Below are 23633 nucleotides of genomic sequence, written 5' to 3'. Positions count from 1 at the left end.
GTGTCCCAATACTTTCGTCCATATCGTGTATCACTATTAGTCTGTTGAGAGTTGACTCACTGGAGTGGGTAGTTGTTGTGTAAATGCAGCAAGTGGTATTGGCAGGTGCTGAAATATTAGCCATGTCTCAAAGCCAAGGAAGGCTGTATTCCTCAGTAGGAGGAATGTAGGATCCTTCCGATGAGGCCAAGAAATGCAGCCTTCGTTTCTGAGAAGCTGAAGGTCTCAACTGGTGCATCCTTCAAGAGCTTCAGTCACCCACAGCCCTTCGCCGGGCACAGAGCAGAGATGTAAAGATGGCAGAGGAGCCTTCGAATGGACGGCAGTGCTAGCAAGGTCTCTCTACTTCAGCTGCAGCCTTCGCTTTGAGACACGAAGAGCCTAACCTGTTGAGGATTTAGTCATGCGTGGTTGTGCTACGGCTCTGTAGCCTCCCTCATGCAAATGAAAGCAGCGAGAGGAGAAGGCTCACAGTGCAGTCAAACCCCTTCCGAAGGAGAAGCATTGAAATGTCAGCACTCTGGATGGTTTTCTGGATGCTCCTCCACTGAATCCACAGGATTCTGAGGTGAGTGGATCAAACGTCCTGTCATTGTGAGAACATTTCGGCTGTGATGTTACGGAATGACTCCCTGGATCTTATCGTTAAATCTTGACACTCATCTTTCGAAGCCAAAACCAAAAGGAGGATGTGTCGGATACAAAGGGGACGCGTGGTAACCCAAGCTCAGGTCAGCTGCTCATTTACGTATACAAATAACTGCACAGTGTTTTTATTTGAGGGTCATCATCATCTGGAAAATCGTCCCAACCATTTTCCAACACATTTGATGAATCTGGGCCTTATTAGGTGCAGGATGCAAGTTTAAAGATCATTGAGGAACTTTAGGAGACACCTTCAATCTGAAACTGTGGCAAAACCTCTTAAGATGCTTAGAGGAACCTCGAAGAAAAGGACCCTAATCATCCTGAGAGGTTCCTCCACAGTTTCAAACTGAAGAACCTCCAAATGTTCCTCAAGGATCCTATTCTTTTAACAGTGGGCAGGTTTGCAGCACTCCATTGTGGAGCTGGCTACAACAGAAATGCACAGACTGGTTGACAGCACTTCCTACAGGCCTTGTAGACTAATGGTCATTAGGGTGGTTTGGTATGTGGACGTGCGCATTCAGAAATGGTGGACTTTTTGCTGTGTAGTGAAGCGTACTGAAGAAAGCCCTCTGAGATCACATGCTTCCCAGTTTGTGTCAGTTACCCAAGTGAGACTGATTATTAATAAAATATGAACACCTCTCTCTCATTCCCTCTCTCTCTCCATCTGTCTAATTCTCTCTTCCCTACCCATTTACTTCCCATCTCCTTCTCTCGCTCTGCTCATGTCTTGAGTAAATGCGCAGCTGTTTATCAGGGCATTAGGAGTTTATTTGCACTGGAAAACATGAAAATCCAATAAATACAAGTTGCATTAATATCAAATCTGGTGTATTAATTACATAATGACATGGAAGGCCATTTTCTGGAAGGCCAGTGTTAACTGTAGTTGTCATCTAATTATGCAATATCTGGTTGGGTTCATTAACGCTGGTGAAGGCAAGGAGAAATCGGGAGGTAGGAACCCCCCAAGTCAGGAAATGCACTCTCTACTGTTTGTGTATACTCATATGTATATACTATATTATTAATAATTGCATAGAACGTATTAGAACAATTAGGCTCCTCAAGTTAAGCAACCAAATAAATCAGGCATGGGTCAACCTCCCTATCCATGTACACGTACAGCACCTTGAGAAGGACGCCGGAGAGCTCTTTGGGATGGATGTATTCCCGGCGCGTGTTGTTTTATAGGATTAGGCGCTCCTCTTTTGGCCAGATGTGCCTCGCTGATCAAATCTGATTTAGCCAAAGCGCCGGTGACACAGCTCAAAGTTAAACATATCAGAATCCTGCGGGGACCGCCCTGCTCCCACCGCGCCTATTAAAAAGTGCCTCTGCAGCAGACACGGGAAACAGGCAGATGAACTCACCTTTGCTTTCAACCCCTTCAACACTTACCCCCCCCCCCCACACACACATACACGCTCCGCCACCTCACCGACTCCTAGCTGTGTCATGTTCCCTCACTTACAAACGTGTTCAATTTGTATGCTGCTTGCTATCATTTTTAAGTGGTAATTTATAGAGAAATGTAATTAACGCAAGGTCCTCCCTACCCCAAATAAACAGTAGTTGACAGCCATGGCATGTTTGGTGTCAGAAGTTTGCTTCTTCAGTAATTGCTATGAGGCTTATGTAGCTAATAAGCAGAGGCCCTTATCCTGCTAATTAGCATCACACTGCTACATTGGCCTCGAACTGGGTCATGTTGCACAGTAATTTCGTCTCTTACATATTTAATCATTTTTCTGACACCATATGACGCCCTGTTATCTCCAAACATGGACATAAGTGCATTACGTAGCTAAAAACAGTAGCACTGTCTACTTTTCCTTCTTGGCTGTAGTGAAGTGTGTGATGGGCAACATTTAGGGGGTCAGCACTACCATCCCTGCGCCCTGCTAATCTGTCTTTTGTGCTAATTTTGTCTAATATGCAGAACATGTGACATTCAAATATCCGAATGTTTTTATTATGTTGTATCCCTCAAGACTAGCGGTTGCTGGTTGCTGGTTTTGGATGGTTCAAGCCGGTCTTTGATGGTCAAGGTGGTTGAAAAGCTGCTCACATGAAAACTGTGAAAACTGGTTAACCAGCTTGTGATCAAGATAGAGGACACTGTAAAAAAGAAAATCAGCCGGGACCCGAGAGAGCACAACTGGCCCTGCTCTCTCCAGGGTGAGTAGATGGCGCTCTTTGCACATCGGTGCGGTGCTGGCCGTCGCTGGCGTAGACGAGATGGCGTATCCAGGGATGTGTGTTGGCTCACTAGTGTCGGGGGAGAGTATGTGCAGGTTGGGTAAATGGTGGCCAAATTGGGGAGAAAATTGTTGAAAAATCTGTTAAAATAATAATAAAAAAGAAAATCATAAAAATATCAAATATCAAAATTAAAGGCAAATATCCTTGAATATTGAAATATTTCTTAAATTACTACAATCAAACATTGTTAAGTGACAACCCTAAAAATTCTGCAGTGAAATCCTGTTCTTTTACTGATTGTTCCCAAATGTTTATAATCAAACACTTTAAAGTAAAAGGTAAAGGTAGCCTTGGGGAAACGGTGTCAGTGACTGGAGGACACGCCCTGTATGCAAATAGATGGTGCCAGCAGCCAATGGGGAAGATGTACTAGTTTGCTGCAGAACTTTTAGTGTTGTTACTTTTTTGAAGGCAATCACTTGTAATAATTCAGGAAAAATCTGAAAATAAAGTAATATGTAATAATATATATAAAATGTGAAAATGTAATAATTTCTCTATAGAACTACAGTTTTGTCCACAGAATTTTAATGATGTTATTTGACTGATGTTATTGTTATTTGAATTTCACGTTTTATGTGGCAGTCATTGCTGCCAGTCATTAGACCGTTTTGTTTACAGTGTACACATTAATATAAAACTAGTGAAAGTTTCCCTAAAATGACAAATAATTGACCGTTATCTAAGAAAGCAGGAAATAGCTCATAAATAATAATAAATGAATCAATAATAAATAAATATATATATATTATTTTCTGTTAAAAAGTTGCAGAGGCGAAGGATGGTGAGAACAGTCATAGTCAGCCCACAGACCAGCTCCAAAGACCTACAACATCATCTTGCTGCAGATGGTGTCACTGTGCATCGTTCAGCTATTCAGCGCACTTTGCACAGGGAGAGGCTGTATGGGAGAGTGATGCAGAAGAAGTCTTTTCTGCGCACACGCCACAAACAGCATCGCTGGAAGTATGCTAAAGCACATTTTACAAGCCAGCTTCATTTTGAAACAAGGTGCTGTGGACCGATGAAACTAAAATTGAGGTATTTGGACATAACAAGGGCTGGTATGCATGGTGGAAAAAAAACACAGCATTCCAGAACAAACACTTGCTGCCCACAGTAAAATTTGGTGGCGGTTCCATCATGCTGTGAGGCTGTGGGCCTGCAGCAAAACAACCCCACAACATGATGCTGCCACCCCCGCGTTTCACAGTTGGGATGGTGTTCTCAGGCTTGCCAGCTTCCCCCTTTTTCCTCCAAACGTAAGGATGGTCATTATGACCAAACAGTTCTTTTGGCATTATGGCTTCTTCCTGGTAGAGTGGCCTTTCAGCCCGTGTGGATACAGTACTGGTTTCACTGTGGATAATGACACACTTTTACCAGCTTCAGCCAGCGTCTTTACAAGGTCTTTAGCTTTTGTTCTTGGGTTGATTTGGGCACATTTTGGACCAAAGCACGTTCATCTCTGGGACCCAGAACCCATCTCCTTCCTGAGCGGTGTAATGGCTGGACATTCCCATCTTGTTTGTACTTGTGTATAATTGTTTGTACAGATGAACAAGGCTCTTTTAGGCATCTAGAAATTGCACCCAGGGATGAGCCAGACTCGTGCAAGTCCACAATCCTCTTCCTGATATCTTGGCTGTTTTCCATTCTTGACTTTCTTATGATGTTACACAAAGAAGCAGTGTGTTTCAGGTGTGCCTTAAAATACATCCACAGTTGTGTCTCTAATTAACTCAGATGTTGCCAATAAACCTATCAGAAGCTTCCAAAGACATGACATCATCATATGGGCTGGACAGATTGTTTGAAGGCATAGTGATTTTAGTGTATTTAAACTTTTGACTTTAAACAAAGTAATAACATTGCCTTAAAAATCCCTCTTTTTAATTATTCAGTCATTTAGCAAATAGAAATAATGTTGGTAATCCTAATTGACCTAAAATTGATTGTGGTTGGCGTGGCGCAATAGATAACACCACTACCTGGCACTGAGCTACCACACCATGTGGGAGACTGGGGTTTGATTCCCAGCCTGGGTGACTATGCTGCACCAATAAGAGTCCTTGGGCCAGACTCCTAACACTACATTGGCCCACCTGTGTAATATGAGTAACCCTGTAAGTCGCTCTGGGTAAGAGCATCTGCTAAATGCCATAAATGTAACTGAAAAAGTTTATTATTTTATATAATATTAATACAATATTAATTGTCAGACAGTGAGAAAAAAGCATACATGTCTTTTTATATGGTGTATGTAAACTTCTGGTTTCAACTGTACATGGTTTTAGAGGTATTTCACTCACTCTCATCCTCACACATACACTTTACCATGGTGCTCCAACAAAGGCCACAGCATCCAAAGTTCCATCCCAAACACAGCGGATGTAGTAATGAAGTAAAAGCACCTGTGTAACTCACCTCAACATGTATTTTACTGTCATTTAACCACTATAGGCAACAGAAAAGTCACTGCTGAGGCAAAAAAATGGTGTATGTCTGATATTGTTTTATTTTATCGTATTTTTTGCTAGACTATTGCTATGATCGTTCATCCTTTGAAACGCAGGGTACAGTGTGTCTCATAATCAGTATGGGAGACGTGTACAATGTTCCGAAAAATTGAGCTGCTTTCCCTTTCCTTCTGAGATAGCAAATCAAAGAAGTGTGTTCAGACTGCTGACTCACTTAGGTGGGCTCTACCGTCTTGTTCTCGCTGTGTTCGTGACAAAATCAGAACGAAGCGGCAGTTAGACAAAGCGGCTGCATGTGAGAAAAAGCACAGGATATTATGGCTGTAATCATCATTATTAGTGCCTCACGCGGAGGTAGAAATCACTCAGGTGCTGTCGGCCCGTATCAGCGGAACAGTAAGAGAGAGAGACGGGAAGGGGCTGAGGTGGCTGTAATGAGGTGAGGTGGCCTACTGATCCATTCTGCAATGCTGTGGTCATTTAAGGGGCCTGACAATGATTTTTTTTTCTCTGCATAATTCAGAGGTTGAGATGGAAACAATTTCATTCAGAGTGGTTTGGTGTGATGTGATTAACATCTGGTCTGTGACAGGCTGGTGATTGGAACCATATACCAAAATGTATCATTTTAATTTGCCATCCAAAACCACCTGTAAACCTAAATGTTTTTTGCATGTTAGTTTTATATATAATGGTAGTGACAACAGGGAATAGTGGGGAAACTTTGCCCTTATTTTTTTGTAACGTATAAATGTTTGAAATGTTTGTATAAATAATACGTTACTATGTAAATTTAAATTTAAATTGAATTTAAAAGCTTTTTTAACTATTTATCAGGGATCATACAGTTGCCTGGACCCCAGTAAACTTTTAGGCAGCTAAGCTGGGCTTATGAATGTTAGCGCTGGTGAAAGCTACACTGCTGAATAATAGTGTTGATGAAAGCCTGGCTGCTAAATGTCAGTTCTGGTGAAAGTTGGGCAGCTGAATGTTATTGCTAGTGAAAGTTGGGCTGCTGAATGTTATTGCTAGTGAAAGTTGGGCTGCTGAATGTTATTGCTGGTGAAAGTTGGGCTGCTGAATGTTATTGCTGGTGAAAGTTGGGCTGCTGAATGTTATTGCTGGTGAAAGTTGGGCTGCTGAATGTTATTGCTGGTAAAAGTTGGGCTGCTGAATGTTATTGCTGGTGAAAGTTGGGCTGCTGAATGTTATTGCTGGTGAAAGTTGGGCTGGTGAAAGTTGGGCTGCTGAATGTTATTGCTGGTGAAAGTTGGGCTGCTGAATGTTATTGCTGGTGAAAGTTGGGCTGCTGAATGTCAGATCTGGTGAAAGCTGGGCTGCTGAATGTCAGATCTGGTGAAAGCTGGGCTGCTGAATGTTATGGCTGGTGAAAGCTGGGCTGCTAAATGTCAGATCTGGTGAAAGCTGGGCTGCTTAATGTTATTACTGGTGAAAGTTGGGCAGCTGAATGTTATTACTGGTGAAAGTTGGGCTGCTGAATGTCAGATCTGGTGAAAGCTGGGCTGCTAAATGTCAGATCTGGTGAAAGCTGGGCTGCTGAATGTCAGATCCGGTGAAAGCTGGGCTGCTGAATGTTATTACTGGTGAAAGTTGGGCTGCTGAATGTCAGTTCTGGTGAAAGTTGGGCAGCTGAATGTTATTGCTGGTGAAAGCTGGGCTGCTAAATTTCAGTTCTGGTGAAAACTGAGCTGCTAAATGTTATGACTGCTGAATGTTGAGCTGCCGGATGTTAGGTGAATTGCTAATTGTTGGTGCTGGTGAGTAATGCCCAGTAACCAACATACAGCATATCTAGGAAAGGATAAGGTGAGTAGGCAAAGGAAAAAATGATCTGAACTTCAATGTTCATTAATGTAGATTCTACCACATTGTGCAGAATTCTGCAGCACTGAGCACAGAACAAAATATTGGACACAGACCAACACTTGGGGCATGGCAGGTGTGAAGGTGAGCGAGTGTGTGTGCACTGGGAGATGTTTGTATTGGTCAATATTGACAGCGTGAGGTCTATCGACAGCTGTGGCTTGGCTTTGTAAAATATCGATGTGGCATTTGCTGGTCTTCGTACGTTTTTTGATGCTGTGTGTGTGCACAGTGTGTGTGCACTGCCTGGATTGGATTTAAAGGGCTTTTGCCAATCACTGAAGTGGCAAATGTGTATGAGGGGCACAAGAAACAACCTGCTGATGCTCATTTGGACATAGTCTGTAATTGATATTAGCTCCGATAGCAAATAGCTAATCAGTGCAGTGCTGTTGTGGCCCCAAGACTTCATTTGCAAAAAAGTCTGTTGGAGAATTTCCATTGAAGACCCACCTAGAAAATAGTACCTATTTTACAAGTTTAAAGAACCTCTGCATAATGCAAAGGGTCAGTACAGTTAAAGCTGAATGTTAGTGCTGGTGAAAGCAGGGCTGCTGAATGTCAGTTTTGGTGAAACCTGAACTGCTGAATGTTGGTACTGGTGAAAGCTGGACTGCTGAATGTCAGTTCTTGTGAAAGCTGGACTGCTGGATGTTGTTACTGGTGAAAGCTGGGCTTATGAATATTAGTGTTGGTAAAGGCCTGGCTGCTGAATGTTAGTGCTGGTAAAATCTGGGCTGCTGAATGTTAGTGCTGGTGAATATCAGTGCTGATGATAACTAGACTGCTGAATGTTAGTGCTGGTAAAATCTGGGCTGCTGAATGTTAGTACTGGTGAACGCTGGACTGCTGAATGTTAGTACTGGTGAAAGCTGGACTACTGAATGTCAGTTCTTGTGAAAGCTGGACTGCTGAATGTTAGTACTGGTAAAATCTGGGCTGCTGAATTTCAATACAGGTGGAAGCTGGCCTGTCCCTGTATATATATCCATAACTATATAAAAAGGTTTCAGCTACATGAAGTAATATGCAAGTTAGTTGTCAATATGTAACCTTTTGAAACCTTTTTGATGAGTGATCTCATTTGAAAACCAAAAGACAACATGTTCACCACACATTTTCATCCTGGAAATATCACTAGCAGTTAAGAAGGTAGGCCGCCTGCATAACCTGCCTGTTGTAGAACACCTGTTTCCAATTAGCACTAGCTTGACTATATACAGTATAAAATATTGCCAGCTCTGATGCATGGATTTTTTTTTGTTTAGGTTTTAAGTTAAATTGGTTTTCATTTTAATTTCTGGATCTTCTTCTGTATTTTCGCTTGCTTATGATTTGTTCTAGGTATGTACAGTACCCATCAAAAATCCAGAATTAGTTGACGCAATTCATTATTTCTGTTCAGACACAGAAATAAATACAGATAGACATTTAAGTAAACGCCTTAACTGAAATACTATAGATAAGAAAGATGTTTGAAGTTGCACATTTGGCCCAGTCCATTTCCTTTTACCCATATTCTAATCACCCACTGCAATACAAGCTATTCACAGGGCAGTCATCAGGTAGGCACCTCCCTTTGCCAGTGTTTTGCTGAATTAAGCCCACGACAAAGTGAGGTCTGGCGTCCAACACTCAGGTCTGGCATCCAAGCTCACTTCACAGAACGACCACTTAACCATCTTAATAACTATCGAATGAATGAGCTAACTCTGCAAATTTAGCTCATTTACTGCTTCTTCCTAAATCCAGGGTATAAAAAAGAGTTGAGCCTGCTTCAGAATGAGTAACTGTCTCAACTGTCCAGGGAAGGCTTGCAGTGAGGATTTGATTGCTTTTAGCAGCAATAGCATTAGTAAGGTCAGGATGTTGAATGTAGCACCAAGCATCATTCCAGAGAACACAGCCCCATGCTGAGGGCAGTGGAACCCCTCTAGCCGCTGCCTGACATTAGGCATGGTGCCAATACTGTGCTACAGGAACTAGACAAGCTGTATGGGTGTGTGCATTTGCACATCTGTGTCAGCAATGGGTGCACCTTAAGGGAGCTAATTGCATTCGTTAGAAGGGGCGTCCACAGACTTACATTTACAGCAGTGCATTGAATGAAGTTGTTTGAATGGAGTCATTTGAATCTAATTATTAGAATCAGTGTGTTCATATGAGTCATTTGAATCTAATTATTAGAATCAGTGTGTTCACATGAATCATTTGAATCTAATTATTAGAATCAGTGTGTTCATATTAGTCATTTGAATCTAATTATTAGAATCAGTGTGTTCACATGAATCATTTGAATCTAATTATTAGAATCAGTGTGTTCATATGAATCATTTGAATCTAATTATTAGAATCAGTGTGTTCATATGAGTCATCTGAATCTAATTATTAGAATCAGTGTGTTCACATGAATCATTTGAATCTAATTATTAGAATCAGTGTGTTCATATGAGTCATTTGAATCTAATTATTAGAATCAGTATGTTCACATGAATCATTTGAATCTAATTATTAGAATCAGTGTGTTCATATTAGTCATTTGAATCTAATTATTAGAATCAGTGTGTTCACATGAATCATTTAAATCTAATTATTAGAATCAGTGTGTTCATATGAATCATTTGAATCTAATTATTAGAATCAGTGTGTTCACATGAGTCATCTGAATCTAATTATTAGAATCAGTGTGTTCACATGAATCATTTGAATCTAATTATTAGAATCAGTGTGTTCACATGAGTCATTTGAATCTAATTATTAGAATCAGTATGTTCACATGAATCATTTGAATCTAATTATTAGAATCAGTGTGTTCATATTAGTCATTTGAATCTAATTATTAGAATCAGTGTGTTCACATGAATCATTTAAATCTAATTATTAGAATCAGTGTGTTCATATGAATCATTTGAATCTAATTATTAGAATCAGTGTGTTCACATGAGTCATCTGAATCTAATTATTAGAATCAGTGTGTTCACATGAATCATTTGAATCTAATTATTAGAATCAGTGTGTTCATATGAGTCATTTGAATCTAATTATTAGAATCAGTGTGTTCACATAAATCATTTGAATCTAATTATTAGAATCAGTGTTTATATGAGTCATCTGAATCTAATTATTAGAATCAGTGTGTTCACATGAATCATTTGAATTTAATTATTAGAATCAGTGTGTTCACATGAGTCATTTGAATCTAATTATTAGAATCAGTGTGTTCTTATGAGTCATTTGAATCTAATTATTAGAATCAGTGTGTTCACATGAGTCATTTGAATCAATTCATAAAATCCCACTTTTGCACCAAACCATTAAAATCTACTACACAGTCTTTCAGTGTAATTCTGGTGATCTTTAAGTGACACTAAAGATCCCCCCCTCCCTACACACACCGACACCCACACACACACCCATACCCATTTCAACAGACCTGCTCAGTATTGCAGAAGCCATGGCATGCGAACAGAAAGATCAGCCATTTCTGCAGAGTTAGTTTTCATGTAACTTCTCAGCATCGTTACCTTCTATCACCTCCATCAGTTCAGCTTATTAGAGGTGTTGATGTGCTGAGAAACCTCTGTTACATCAGGAGCTCTGTGCGATGCTCCATTGACGAAATATCCTGGAGATCCGGTGCCTGCACAACAAGTACAGGCTTGACCAAGTCCATCCAGGTCCGTCCTCGAGACAATATAACTCCGCAAGACTGGAAATATCGATCGGCTCCGGGCAAGACATCACAGCAGCCGAAAATTGGATGATCTATTGCGTGTGAGGAACTGGCAAGAAAAGGGGAGAAGAAAGAAGTGTCAGACTCCTCGTTCTGCTCCTTCAGCACTAGATCCAGTTCTTCTACGTCTAGGAAAGTGCCGGCTGCTCAATTACAGTCTACATGTAAGTGACTGCGAGCGTGCCTCATAAAAACTCCATCTGGGGCCTGAGATCAGTAGCTCTGTGGCTGAGTGAGCGCTAGGCCATCTCTGTAAAGCTCCACATCCTTTAACTCACAGCTTCTAACTTCTTTTCTCAGCACATTTCAATATGCAACAGGGAACGCCTGCTCGCAGCACTAGAATTTCAATCACGGCCTTAGCCATTCTGCACCGGCTCAGCTGTTTATTGAGGGTAATTGCACAGGCTGAAAAGTACGAAAAAAGAAAAACGCAGGGCAATGCTCATCTCAGTTTTATTAGCTACACTATATGGACAAAAGTATTGAGACACCTGCTCATTCATTGCTTCTTCTTAATTAAGTTGTATTAACTGTCTCTACTGTCCAGGGAAGGCTGTCTTTTAGATTCTGAAGCATTGCATATAGCGAGAAAACTGATGAAGCATCCACAGGCCAGAGTTCCACTGCTCCACAGCTCAATGCTCGGGGGCTTTATACCCTTCTAGCCCATGCCTGGCATTAGGCATGGCGCTAAGAGGTTTAGGTTTACCTGCTCAAGAGAGTCCTAATAATGTGACAACTGTAGTAATGAGAGTGCGCTGCCTGTGTACATACTTTGCTTACCTGTAACCTGTATCAGCTTGAATCATGAATAGGAGCTGTGCAGAGTGAGTGAATACAACAATCTGACAAGTGATATACCCACGCCACCTTTTCCTGCCAAACAGTATTCAAGGATAGAATTCTATGAAGGTCTCTGTGCTGAAGACAGGCCAGACTGGGTTTTCATTCAGGAACAGCTCTGTTTTCTGCGTAAAGATTTTATTTGGAGGCAGCTGGGTTTACTGTCTAGCGTCTGTGTAGAGTCTCGGGTTTCAGATAGCATTAGCCATTCATCATTTTTTTTATTCATGTATAACTGACTGTGTGTTCATGGTAGTCATGAGATAGTGAGAAGCCTTTTACACCATATTTACTGGGACTATTCCGGTCCCATCAAAGTCCTTTATGAGGATACTTTGCTTTTTTTGTAGTGTTTTGTGGCTTCTCTGCAACTATGGGTGAGTTTAGGCCTTTTTGGTAACTTTAAGGTCTTTAGCCTATGATTTAGCATGGGACACTAAATTATACATGGCATCACACAGTCATGACCACCCCAGCCCGTTATATCAGCTCCACTTCCCATACAGGAGCCCTTTGTCTTTCTATAGTTACAGACTGTAGTCCCTCTGTTTCTCTGAATACTTCAATGCTCAGGACCCCACAGGACCACCACAGAGCAGATATTATCGGGGTGGTGGGTCATTCTAAGCACTGCAGTGATACTGACATGGTGGTGGTGTGCTAGTGTGTGCTGCACTGGTCGTGAGTGTTTACAACCCCGAGTTGGATTATGGAAAGTATGCTACTTAGGTTGTTCAAGCTTATTTACAACCCTGTTATTCTGGCAGTGAATGAAACATGCTGAGTTTCTTTTTATGGAGGGCTTTTGGGGGGAAAAAAGATCAGCTTTTATTGGCTGCTTTACGTCACAGCAATGACTCACGGAATATGCATAACAGAACCTTGCCTAGCCTAACCTAGCATTGTCATTGACTTTATCTGTGACCCTGCCTCCCCATCTGCCTCTCCTCTGTCTGAGCTGCTACATGGTCAGTTGACAAAATAACACACTGATGACTGTCAGAGCAGGCCAACTTTTACAGCCAGTATAACAGCCGGAATCGGCTATCATTTAGTAATAAAATGCCCTGTATTCCTGAATCAGTATGAGATGTGATTTTTATACACACAGCTGTTGGATGGCGTACATGTAGTTCATACAACCCCTACCTCTCACACGAAACAGCAAAGCCAGTCCTGTTAGGAAGGCGGGACGCCTGGTAGAGAACAGGTTCTGTTAACCGGTTATTTATGAAATACATTGACTATTTTACTTTTTGATCAAAATCGTTGATAGGGACAGTCCAGGGACATACCCATCCCTATCCCCGTCCCTACCCAATTCAACGCCCTTGGGAGTGAGTATACAAACCCAAACGAACCAGAGCTATATGCTCTATCCATGTATTTATTCACCTCTCTGGACTTTTTAGTAGTTTTCCCAACTCAATAAAACACTGTAAGAGGTGTGATTTGTCAATTGCATAGAAATAAAATAGTCCCATCTGGTTATAAGACCCAAATGCAGGGTTTTCTTTTGGGAATCTCTACCCACTTGGGCTTTATTTCTCCAAATAGTCTCAAACGTAGCTGAATGTTGCCAGTAGCCTCTTAATGGCGTCGAGCCTCCAAAAGCTTTTTACCTGTCATAATGCATCGCCTTGTTATTTGCTATTTCAGTCCGCCGCTCATGGCTGATACCTCTCAGTAATGTGCTAGCGCCTCCATTTAACACTGAATGGGGATGGCAGATGTGTTTATTTCTCTCTTACAGTACACCTCTGGGGATATAATAGATCAGGCTAAACTAAGACTATCATCTTGCAAAAGGAACTGAATTTATTCCACGCAGGCCAGTTTGCGAGGGCATGCTGGATAACAAGTGGGGGAATTGCTTTCGGCCCTGAAATGATTTAGCTCATAGCGGAAGCTCGGAATTTTTTTGTAGGACATTCAGAGTTTTTTGGAAATGGTGCTTCCTGAATGGTTCGTGGCTTTGACGTACAGTTCAGAGAACATTCTTGAGTTAGGGTTAGGGAAGGAACTGCATATTACAGTATAGGCCTGAAATGGCCCCTGTCATTCTTTTTGTGTTCTTCCAAAGCCCCGCTGGTGACACCCTACAGTGGCGGACTCAACTTAATAAAGCATGGGAACCCCCACCTCCCCATGGAGCCCCATTAGTGACATCCCACAAAAAATAAAATAAGTGGCCCCAACTTAGTAACATGAGATCTTGTTCCCATGCCTTACTATGTTGTGGCCACGACTTGGTCGTGGATCTTGCTCCCACGACTTAATTTTATGTATGTGGGACGTCCCCAGTGGGGCTCTGTTTGGGGGGTGGGGGGTGTGTGGGGGATTCATACAGCCTAAATGCTGCAAATGAGAGCTTCAATTCAGGGAAATCAATGCATCCTCATGTGTCCACCTATTTGGCCTATAGCAATTTAGTTCAGCCTATTTACACTGAAATTATCAATCAATCAATCTTAATTTTAACTACATTAAATACAGTTATTGACTAATACATAATATACAGTTTAAAGAAATATATACTACAAAAATATCTGTATATGATATTTATACAAAAAATAACATATTAGAAGCGAAACAAATAAGATCAATCATAACAGGTTAATTTATGAGTACAAATACAGCATTTTTAAATTCTATTTTTAAGGTTTAAGTCCATTTTTAACATTTGTGTATGTTTATGTAGCCTAAAATGGGCTGGTGCTCATGCAACATCCTGACCTCGCTAAAGTCTTTGTCGCTGAATGCAATCAAATCCTCACAGCAATGCTCTAGTAGAACATCTAGCAGAAAGTCTTCCATGGACACTCTGGGTGGTTACCCCAACAAAAGCAGGATCAACTTTTTTTTCTTTAAAAACCCTTGATTTTGATAGAATCAATGAATGAGCATGTGTCCCAATACTTTTGTCCAAGACTTTTTTCGCTGCTTACTTTTCATATATTCACTGCATTGATGGGTGATAAAATTTATATTTTGAGACATTATAAATGACAATGTTTTATTAAAGCAAATAGTTTGTTTTCCCTAAAATGGGCCCGGTACGTACTGTGTACAGCTGCAGGGGCCGTTAGCCCAGCCACCATAAAGGGGAAAAATGTAACAAAGAATGTTGATCCTCAGCTCCATGTGGCATAACTGCATGGTGAGGCAATGTTCCTTAACAAAATGATGGGGACTTTGGGGTTGGTCAGCAGACTCAGCAGCTTCCTGAACTTCCTGAATTACCCCCCAAGAGGCTGAGCTCAAATATGAACTGCAGAACAAAAACAAGAACTAAAAGAAAACAACGGAAGAAAAGAACGTCAAAACAAGCCACATTTAAGGCCTGCAGAACATTCATAGATAAGGTGAGAGATATGGCAAAAATAAAACATCATAATAATTATGAGAAAGGAAGGAGGAAAGACAAAGAGCTTGAAAATAACTGCACAATAGAGCTGCACGGTAATGGCTAAAATTATCATTTTAATATTGAGCAAGAATAAGCATTGGGCATAGTCCAATTGCGTCAATATACAATATGTGCTTAATCAAAACACACACTTTCATAATAATATTGATTTAAAACGGCTCCTTTTGGGTCCTTTTGGGTCTTTTTGTACTTAGGTTGCCAGATACTCAACTTCAGAATCAGTATAAAGGAAAGTGAATGGCATTTCTCTAGTGTCTGTGGCCAAAACATCAAGCCTTTTGGCAGCTTTGGCAGCTTTTTTAGAAGGTATACCTACAAGAGCTTTTCGGCAACCCATTCTAAATCCATGGGAATTTATATGGAGCTGGTCCCCCTTTTGTAGCTCTTAGAGCAGCAGGTCTGGAGCTCTGCAGTTATTGAGTCAGCAGAGCTTTGGAGACTTTTCTGCGCTATGCTCTGAGCTCAGCACTCGGCGATCCCAATCTGTAGCTTTACCTGGTCTGTCACTACCTGACTGAGTTGCTGTGATTCCTGAACGCTTCCACTTTTCAAGAATACCACTGACAGTTGATGGCGGAATACCTAGGAGAGAAGAAGATGCTTGAAAAGTGGCAATGGGGCTGGATGAAACACCTGAATTCATTGTTTAAGAGGTGTGTCCCAATACTTTTTTGCCCATGAATGCCTTTTCAAATTTGTTTCCGTTGGTGCTAAAATTGCGCAACATAATCTCACACAGAAACATCCATTTAGGTAGATTATTAGATATTCCAGTCCAAAACTTATTTGGAATTTGGTTGTTTTTTGCCCGTTAACTGGTAGAGTTGTTGAGCAAAATTAACAACAAGCACTCAAACAACCCGACTGTCATGTTCTCTAAGAAAAACTGAAAAAATTCTGATAGATACATAGGTAGATATTGTTGGGGGTATGAAGCCCTGCTGGTGACATCCCACATAAATAAAACTATGTTGTGGCCATAACTTAGTAAGGCGTGGGAACGAGATAATTAAGTTGTGGCCATGACTTAGGAAGGCGTGGGAACAAGATCATAAGTCATGACCATGACTTAGTAAGACCAGATCTCATTCCCATGCCTTATTAAGTCATAGCCATGATTTGGTAAGTAGTGGGAACAAGATCTTAAGTCATGGCCACAACTTACTAAGACCAGATCTCATTCCCACAATTTACTAAGTCGTGGCCATGAGTTAATTATCTAATTGGGTATTAGGTTTAGGTATGGCTAGTTTTTTTGTCAGTTGAAGTTGACTCTTAGTTGTGAGTTGATTCTCAGTTGTGAGTCGACACTAAGAGGACTTGCCTGTAGTCGTTTCTTCACTACTAGAGGTCGCGTTTCCTCTGAACGCAGCAATGAGTCATTTTACAAGACAATAAAAAACCAATGCAGACGTTTTCACTAGGGGATCAGGCTGAATTACGAATGTGGAAACTGCTGGGGAAGAGAACCAGCTAGTGTTTTCCAACTGTTTGGAGTAGCTGTTCTAACAGTTTTCACTACTATGACTCCTTTTGAACCAAATCAGACCAATGGATGTATGCTTACATGAAACACAATGACAAACAGTATAACATGATTAAAGTTGATACATTTATGTTTAAATAACTAAGGAAGCCAAAAAATGGTAATAATTATTATACAGCCTCAAAGATTCACTCTGCCAAGAAGAGAAAAGTGAATTGAGCAGTGGACTCTACTTTGGTGGTCTTTCCGCCCTTTCTCTGTAGTATTCACCTGTGTGCCTTCGTTACACGAGTTTGGCGCTGAAAGGCGCTGGAAGACACATCGCTGATGGCGCGGGAAAATGAGTTTCAGGATATAAGTGCTTAAGTAGCACCATTATTTTGGATATGATGTCAAAGTGCCAATTTTCGCGGACATAATCGCCCGCTAATGGATAGATGACAGCCTAACCGCTCGGACCTGAACCCATAAGTATCACCATCTCTGTTAAATCCCTCGCAATTAGCCTGAGAATACCTTTCACCGGAGACGGATCAATCAGCGTGATTGACTAACGGCTGCGGCGAGGAAAGACTTTTTCCCCACCCCGGCAGATTTTTTTTGTATGGCAGGCTGCTGCTCAGCAGTCCATTTTAAACATGTCCTTAGCCATAAAGCGAGAGGAGGCCTGGGGCCTGGGGCCTCCTTCAAGCCCTTCATGAGATGAATGGGGTGTGTTAGAGCAGGGCAAACACAAGAACGGGCTGTGCAGGTGAGACACCCCCCCCCCCCCCCCCATCTCCACAACTGGGACTGAAAAGCACTCACTCTCACCCCGGTCTTTTCTTCAAAACTTGCTTTCAGAAGCGTGCCTGAGATTCAAGTCCTGAATTACGTTAGGCCGCATTATTTAGATCTGAATGAACTCGAGCCAGAAGGGATTTAGTTAATATGCTGCCTTCCTCCTTGGGCACCAGTGGCCATCACTCTAAGCAAAAAGGCTTCTATGTAGTACTTAAAAATGGACTTCCATCTGCAGAAGGTTTTCCATCAAGACCTATTTACACAGTCAAATGGGCAGCATTTACTGAAAACCCCCCGAAAGAACCCTTATAATTGCCCTAGACCTATATTAGATATAAAGCTTCTTAAATAATCAATCCTAGATCTTCATAGAGAACGAGGACCTTTATTTGAGGACCTCACTGACAGGAACAGATCCTAAATCAGCCTTTATGAAGAGTTATGGAGCTTTATGAATATGGGCCCTGATTGTTTTTTTGTGAGCCCGGCACCTTCTCTGAAATTCTGCCACTGTAGATAAGGCGAAACACCTTCAGTTTAATGTCTGGACTTGCTTGCATGATTAGCAGCTTTAGCTGTGGCTAGTTTAGCTAGCCTTCTAGAGAAAACATACTGTATTGGTGTGTTTGCTGAAGTAGGCAACAGAAACGGAAATTGCAGTCACCCACCCATATCAGACAGACAATGAATGTTAGCTGAACGTTGTACAGATGGTAAATTGTGTTCACATGTTCGTCAAAAAACAACAAACGCTGAATTTTGACAGACGTTGATGTTCGGCCGCTTAACACCATGGACCCTATTTTAGCGATCTTTAGATGAGTCGTCAACCGTGCACCGGGCAGCTCGATTTGGAGCGTGTCAGTGTGTCTTTGCTATTGTAACGGTGGGAAAAGTGTGCCTTGCGTGGCTTGTAATGTGCAAAAGGCATGAACTAAGTCTTAATTAATCATGGGTGTGTTTTGGGCAGAACATGCATTAAATAAACCAATCAGCATGTCACTTGCCATCCCCTTTAAGAGCCAGGTGCAGTCTGACTTGGTCTGGAAATGCTTGCTGACGTGGCTTACAATCATGTTATTTTTTTTGCATAGTTGCCAACTGGCATGTGCTATGGGGTTGGGCTCTGCTAGGGCAATTGTTGGCATTGGGCACCCGCCTATGTTGACAATTCACTGCCAAATAAGTCTGACTGTTGACGTCTGCCTAGGTTGTTTTCAGTCAGTGCCTGTGTTTTCCGTTGGCAAGATAGCAATACACCAGAAATTCACCTGAACACACCTCATTTCCAGACCACGCCCATCGCCGTAGACATATTCGCAAGCACCGTTGCTTTTTAAACAACGCAGGCGGAAGCCGGGGTGCAAGATAGCAATGAGCATCGGGACAGGGTGTAAGATAGGACCCTACAAAAAACCATCTCAACATCTAACATGCTGTGTAACATATAATATGACGCTGGCATGCGACGTTTGGAAGATGTTGGCTACTTTACATCTCAGCTTAAAACCAACATAATCAGGACGACCAGATGTCCTCCTTTTCCTGGACATGTCCTCTTTTTAGCATGCAGCCATTGGTCAAACCTCCACCTTCTTACCACCACTGGCTATTGGTCTACACTATCTACATCTCCACACAGCCATTATTGACCAATGCTTCCTGAACGCAAAAACAAAAAGTATTCTACATTAAACAGGCATTGGCATTATATAATAATTAGAATATTATATTATAACATAAATGAACCTAAATTCAAACAGATTACAAAGTCTGTCGATGTTGGTGACCAGTTGGAATTTGCTGATTTGCCTGAACCACTGTAAGAGCCTAAACTGACAACCTTTTGGGGACCATGACCATGCAGGGTAACTGATAAGATAGTCCCAGTAATTAATCTGGACTATATGGATGGGAAGCTTTTCAGTTTTAATGACAGACTGCAGAGTATAAACCACTGATGATCAATATCACAGTTATTTACATTTACATTTACATTTACAGCATTTAGCAGACCCTCTTATCCAGAGCGACTTCCAAAAGTGCTTTGCTATTTACCCAAGAAAACCTCAGCTAGTTTGAATAGACTGATAATTCAAAGATTCCTCTAAGTTTAGACATTACTAAGCACAAGTCAATAAGGTGACCATAGTACTCTGCTGTTCGCCCAAGTCCTCTTTGAAGAGGAGGGCCTTCAGTCTGCATTTGAAGACAGCAAGCGTTGGACTCTGCTGTTTGGACACCCAGGGGAAGCTCGTTCCACCACTTCGGTGCAGGACAGAAAAAAGCCTGGACGCTTGTCTTCCGTGGATTTTGAGAGATGGCGGGTCGAGCCGAGCCGTACTTGAAGCTCGAAGGGCTCTTGGTGCGGATTGGCTTTTGACCATTGCCATCAAGTGCAGAGGGGCTGGTCCGTTCTTGGCTTTGTAGGCCAGAGTCAGGGTTATGATGACTACATGTTTAAATACTGCTTTTTTAAACAGCTTGTGAAAACCGTGGAAGCCGGAGGTGACGGCATTTTGGAGAGGCTTAACTCTTGAGTGTGAGTGAATTTCTTTCTTTCTTTCTTTTTCTTTAAATGCTGAGTGTACGCAGACTGAGAATGAACATCCAATTTGCAGAAGCTGCAGAAAGAAAGTTTCTGCAAAGGGAGGAAAGACTTTGCTTTTTTAGCCATCTACACCATCACCCTTCACTGTGTAGCGAATGTGAGGGACCTTAGCTTAAATACGTTTAATTTGGTGAAAAATATGGTGATTTATAGTTCATCTGATGCACTATATGGACAAAAGTATTGGGACACCTGCTCGTTCGTTGATTCTGCTGAAATCTGCTTTTGTTGGAGTAACTGTCTCCACTGTTCGGAAAGGCCTTCTGCTAGATTTTGAAGCATTGCCGTGAGTATTTGATTGCATTTAGCGACAAGGGCGTGTAAGTGAGGTCAGGATGTTGGATGATGAGAAGCCTAATCCTTATGCAGAAACCGCTGTGGTCCCACCAGGTTCAATGTTAGGACCTATGAAGCTGATGTTAATTATAACAGTAATGTAGTGATCAGAGGGAAGGAGTGTTGACCACAGGGTCTAAAGGGTTTAAGGTTCAGGTTGTGGCTTGAGTTTGAAGGTTAAAGATTAACAAGTTGGGCATCTACTGTGAGCCATCCCAATAAGGTGTTGACACTTGGATAACATGGATCTTGGGGCTGGAGTTCACTACTTCAGCCCCATACTGCACCATAACTGCAACTGATCTAACCAATCCATCGATCTACAGAAGACGTCAACTGCTTAAAGCCGGGTTTATTATTATGAGATGGAGAAGCTGTGTAACAGCAGGTCTCCAGGAAAACAGGGAACATGTTCTCCACACCCTGATGGACACCAGTGTCCGTTGGATAAAATTGAGGCTCACATCAGCACTCAGGTCTTCACCAGCAGAATTGTCCTTATTGTATATATTAAAGATTCACTGTCTGGCTTTTCAACCTGAGAGAGATACTCTGAGAGAGTATCGCAGCTAGGGGGCACTCGCGTCCTTCCAGTCATGCCCGCTGCTGCAGTTTCTGCGCTCAATCCACCTTGTGCTTGGAAACAGGTTGCCAGATTGGGCTCAGAAAATAAACGCCAGTGGAAATGGGCACAAAATCGGGTCCTGGGAGGCCAGAGGCCTGCAGAAAGGGGTGAGTGCCTTCTTGTAAAATAAAAAAAAGGATGATCTTGGTCATTAGGTCATATGTGTGTTTAATCAAATTAGGCAGATTTAAATGGTAAGCCATTCAGAATTTGACAGTGAATGGACATAACTGGTGCTTTTGACTGTGGTTAAAGTTTTAGGCAACTTAACAGTGATGTCCAGGGGTTATAAATGACGTGTCTAAACGACTGTAAGGGCAGGGGAAAGTCAGATATGCACAATCTGGCAACTTTTCTTCATTATTCACAAAGTGTGGCCAGACCTCTTGGGCTACAGTTACATTTATGCCATTTGGCTGACGCTCTTATCCAGAGTGGATCATATTGGAATGTAGATGTAAATTTTGAGTATAGCCTTAGGAGTCTTGCCCAAGGGCTCGCGTTGGTGTAGCTTTGTGTGTCCACAAACCCAAGTCTGCCACAGGGAAGACAGGGGTGTTACCCACTGTGCTCCCCAAATAAAAGACATCCTATGAGGTCTGTATAGCTCAGATTTGACCAGCTCTACTCCTGGAGGTCCAGGAGATGTCCAGATTTCCACTCCAAACGCACCTGACCTATCTACTACATCACTTCACACACTAGTAGGAGCTGAACCCTGCAGTCAAATGGATCTCCAAGAGCACGACCTCTCATACAGCCCAGCCACCAACGCTATACATGCTATTTTACCCTGACTGTGGTGGAGAGAGTGTCCACCGTGCGCCTTAAAGCGTTCCTCTGTGCATGTCTCTTGAGGCAACATCTGGCAACCCTGCCCTCAGCTCCACCGCTCCTCAGCCTGCGCTGCGCTCGCGCTGCTCTGGCATTTCTGTATTTTTATCCTCAGCGAGCGGCAGCAGCGATGGCTCGAGCTCTTCAAGCACTTTAACAAACGCAGGGGACGCACGACAACTACTTCAGTGTTGACTGTCGTTTTTGCTTCTTACCCTCCCTCTCCCTTCTCTCTGTGCCCGGACTCCGGGGGTGGGAAAGGAAGGAAGGAAGGAGGAACGGGGGGCAAAAAAAAAAAAAACACACACACACACACACGCACACACTGGAGGAAGGCGTGATGGCACGAGAGCGAGCGCGCAAGAGATGCGGATCTGCCCCAGGACGCGCGTAGAAAAACGGACACACGGGATATACACGAGCGCTCTTTCAGACGCCCTGGGGTGGGGGATTGAGGACGAAGTCACCCTGGCATTTTGCACGCAGGGGCATTTCCAGCAGGGGCAGATAGACTGGTTTTAAGCCCCACGGATCGCCGGTGGCGCGCGGAGGAGGCGGCGGGACTGTGGAGCGAGCTTTCCGTGCTGGATCTCGACCGTGACTCGGTAGGTGCAACTGTGACTGCTGGTGTTTCTGCGGCGATTATTTCATTTTTAATCGGACCCCCCTCCCATACCCCCATACCCCCTGCCTTCAGAGTGCTTCTGGCTTTTGTGGTGGTGCAGCTGTTTTTAGCAGAACCCCCGGGGGCAGTTAATCAGATCAATCGACTCTCCAGGATGTGGAGGTAGTTTTGGGGCGCGCGTGCCCCCGCACTGGTTAACCCTGCAAAAATAATGAAGTATAAAAAAAAAAAGAAAGCTCGATTAATCGTGGACTCGTGCTTTGGTTGTCCGTCTGTGAAGCAGTGCCCTAACCATATGATTAGTCATCAATTAACCTGGGGGACAGTGCTCGATTAATCGTTGATTAATCGGAGTCTGGCAGGCATATATTCATCGGGTGTTTGGCGTGTGTGCTGATTGATTGCATGGAAGATCTGCCTCATAATAATCGGATGTTCGATTAGTCCCGATTAATCGCAGTCTCCTAAACCAGCAGCCAGTCGCAGCTAACCATCTCCCATCGGTTGCTTATTTGGATTCTTCCGTTCTTCTGATTTTGCCATGGGCGCAGCTGGACGGTCCAGTCCAGTGGCCAGAAACAGTGAATCGATTCATCTCTGGCTTTTCTAAGGCGAAACCCTGTGAGGCTTGTGTGTGAGGACCGCCACTGAAACTGTGTGTGTGTGTGTGTGTGTGTGTGTGTGTGTGTGTTTCAAATCAGGCAGTGTTTGGCTGGTCTACCTTCTTCTGACTGCGATATTGCTTTGCAATGGTTCTAAGCCAGTTCTAGCTCTTTCCAGCCTGTTCCGTTAATAGGAAAAATAACAGGGTCCGCACTTCCAAGGATGTAAGAAACAGGCACTGGCTTTCCAAAATAGCACATGCATAATGCATCGGAGGATGTGCAGGGGATGTGCTTAGGACACTGCAATGACTCTCTTTTTATTAGCCTAATTGATTAGTTAGCGGCTCTCTGAGTGAGGCATACTGCTGTCCCTAAATTATTAATTTCACTCTAATTCATTTTAGTAATAAGGAATCCTATTAGCACCTAATTGAATGGA

The 23633-nt window shown here is 42.5% G+C and overlaps 1 protein-coding gene across 12 annotated transcripts in view; it reads left to right on the top strand.

Moving 5' to 3' along the window:
* The first annotated feature begins 445 nt into the window (after window positions 1-445).
* The window catches only part of LOC140547107 (adhesion G protein-coupled receptor L3), a 423620-nt gene continuing 400432 nt past the window's right edge, over window positions 446-23633 (top strand). For 7 of the 12 annotated variants that reach the window (XM_072670648.1, XM_072670652.1, XM_072670644.1 and 4 more), the window contains exon 1: window positions 22055-22569. The gene's annotated coding sequence lies outside the window, so the exon portion shown is untranslated. Of the gene's footprint in view, window positions 569-649; window positions 732-22053; window positions 22570-23633 lie in introns of those variants that run through there. The other 5 variants (XM_072670645.1, XM_072670651.1, XM_072670649.1 and 2 more) reach the window with 3 other exon arrangements.

This window comes from Salminus brasiliensis, chromosome 24, assembly GCF_030463535.1.
Source record: "Salminus brasiliensis chromosome 24, fSalBra1.hap2, whole genome shotgun sequence".
In the NCBI taxonomy this organism is placed as follows: Eukaryota; Metazoa; Chordata; class Actinopteri; order Characiformes; family Bryconidae; genus Salminus; species Salminus brasiliensis.
The sequence above is the reverse complement of the archived record's forward strand: the minus strand, read 5'-3'. Positions and strand labels throughout refer to the sequence as shown.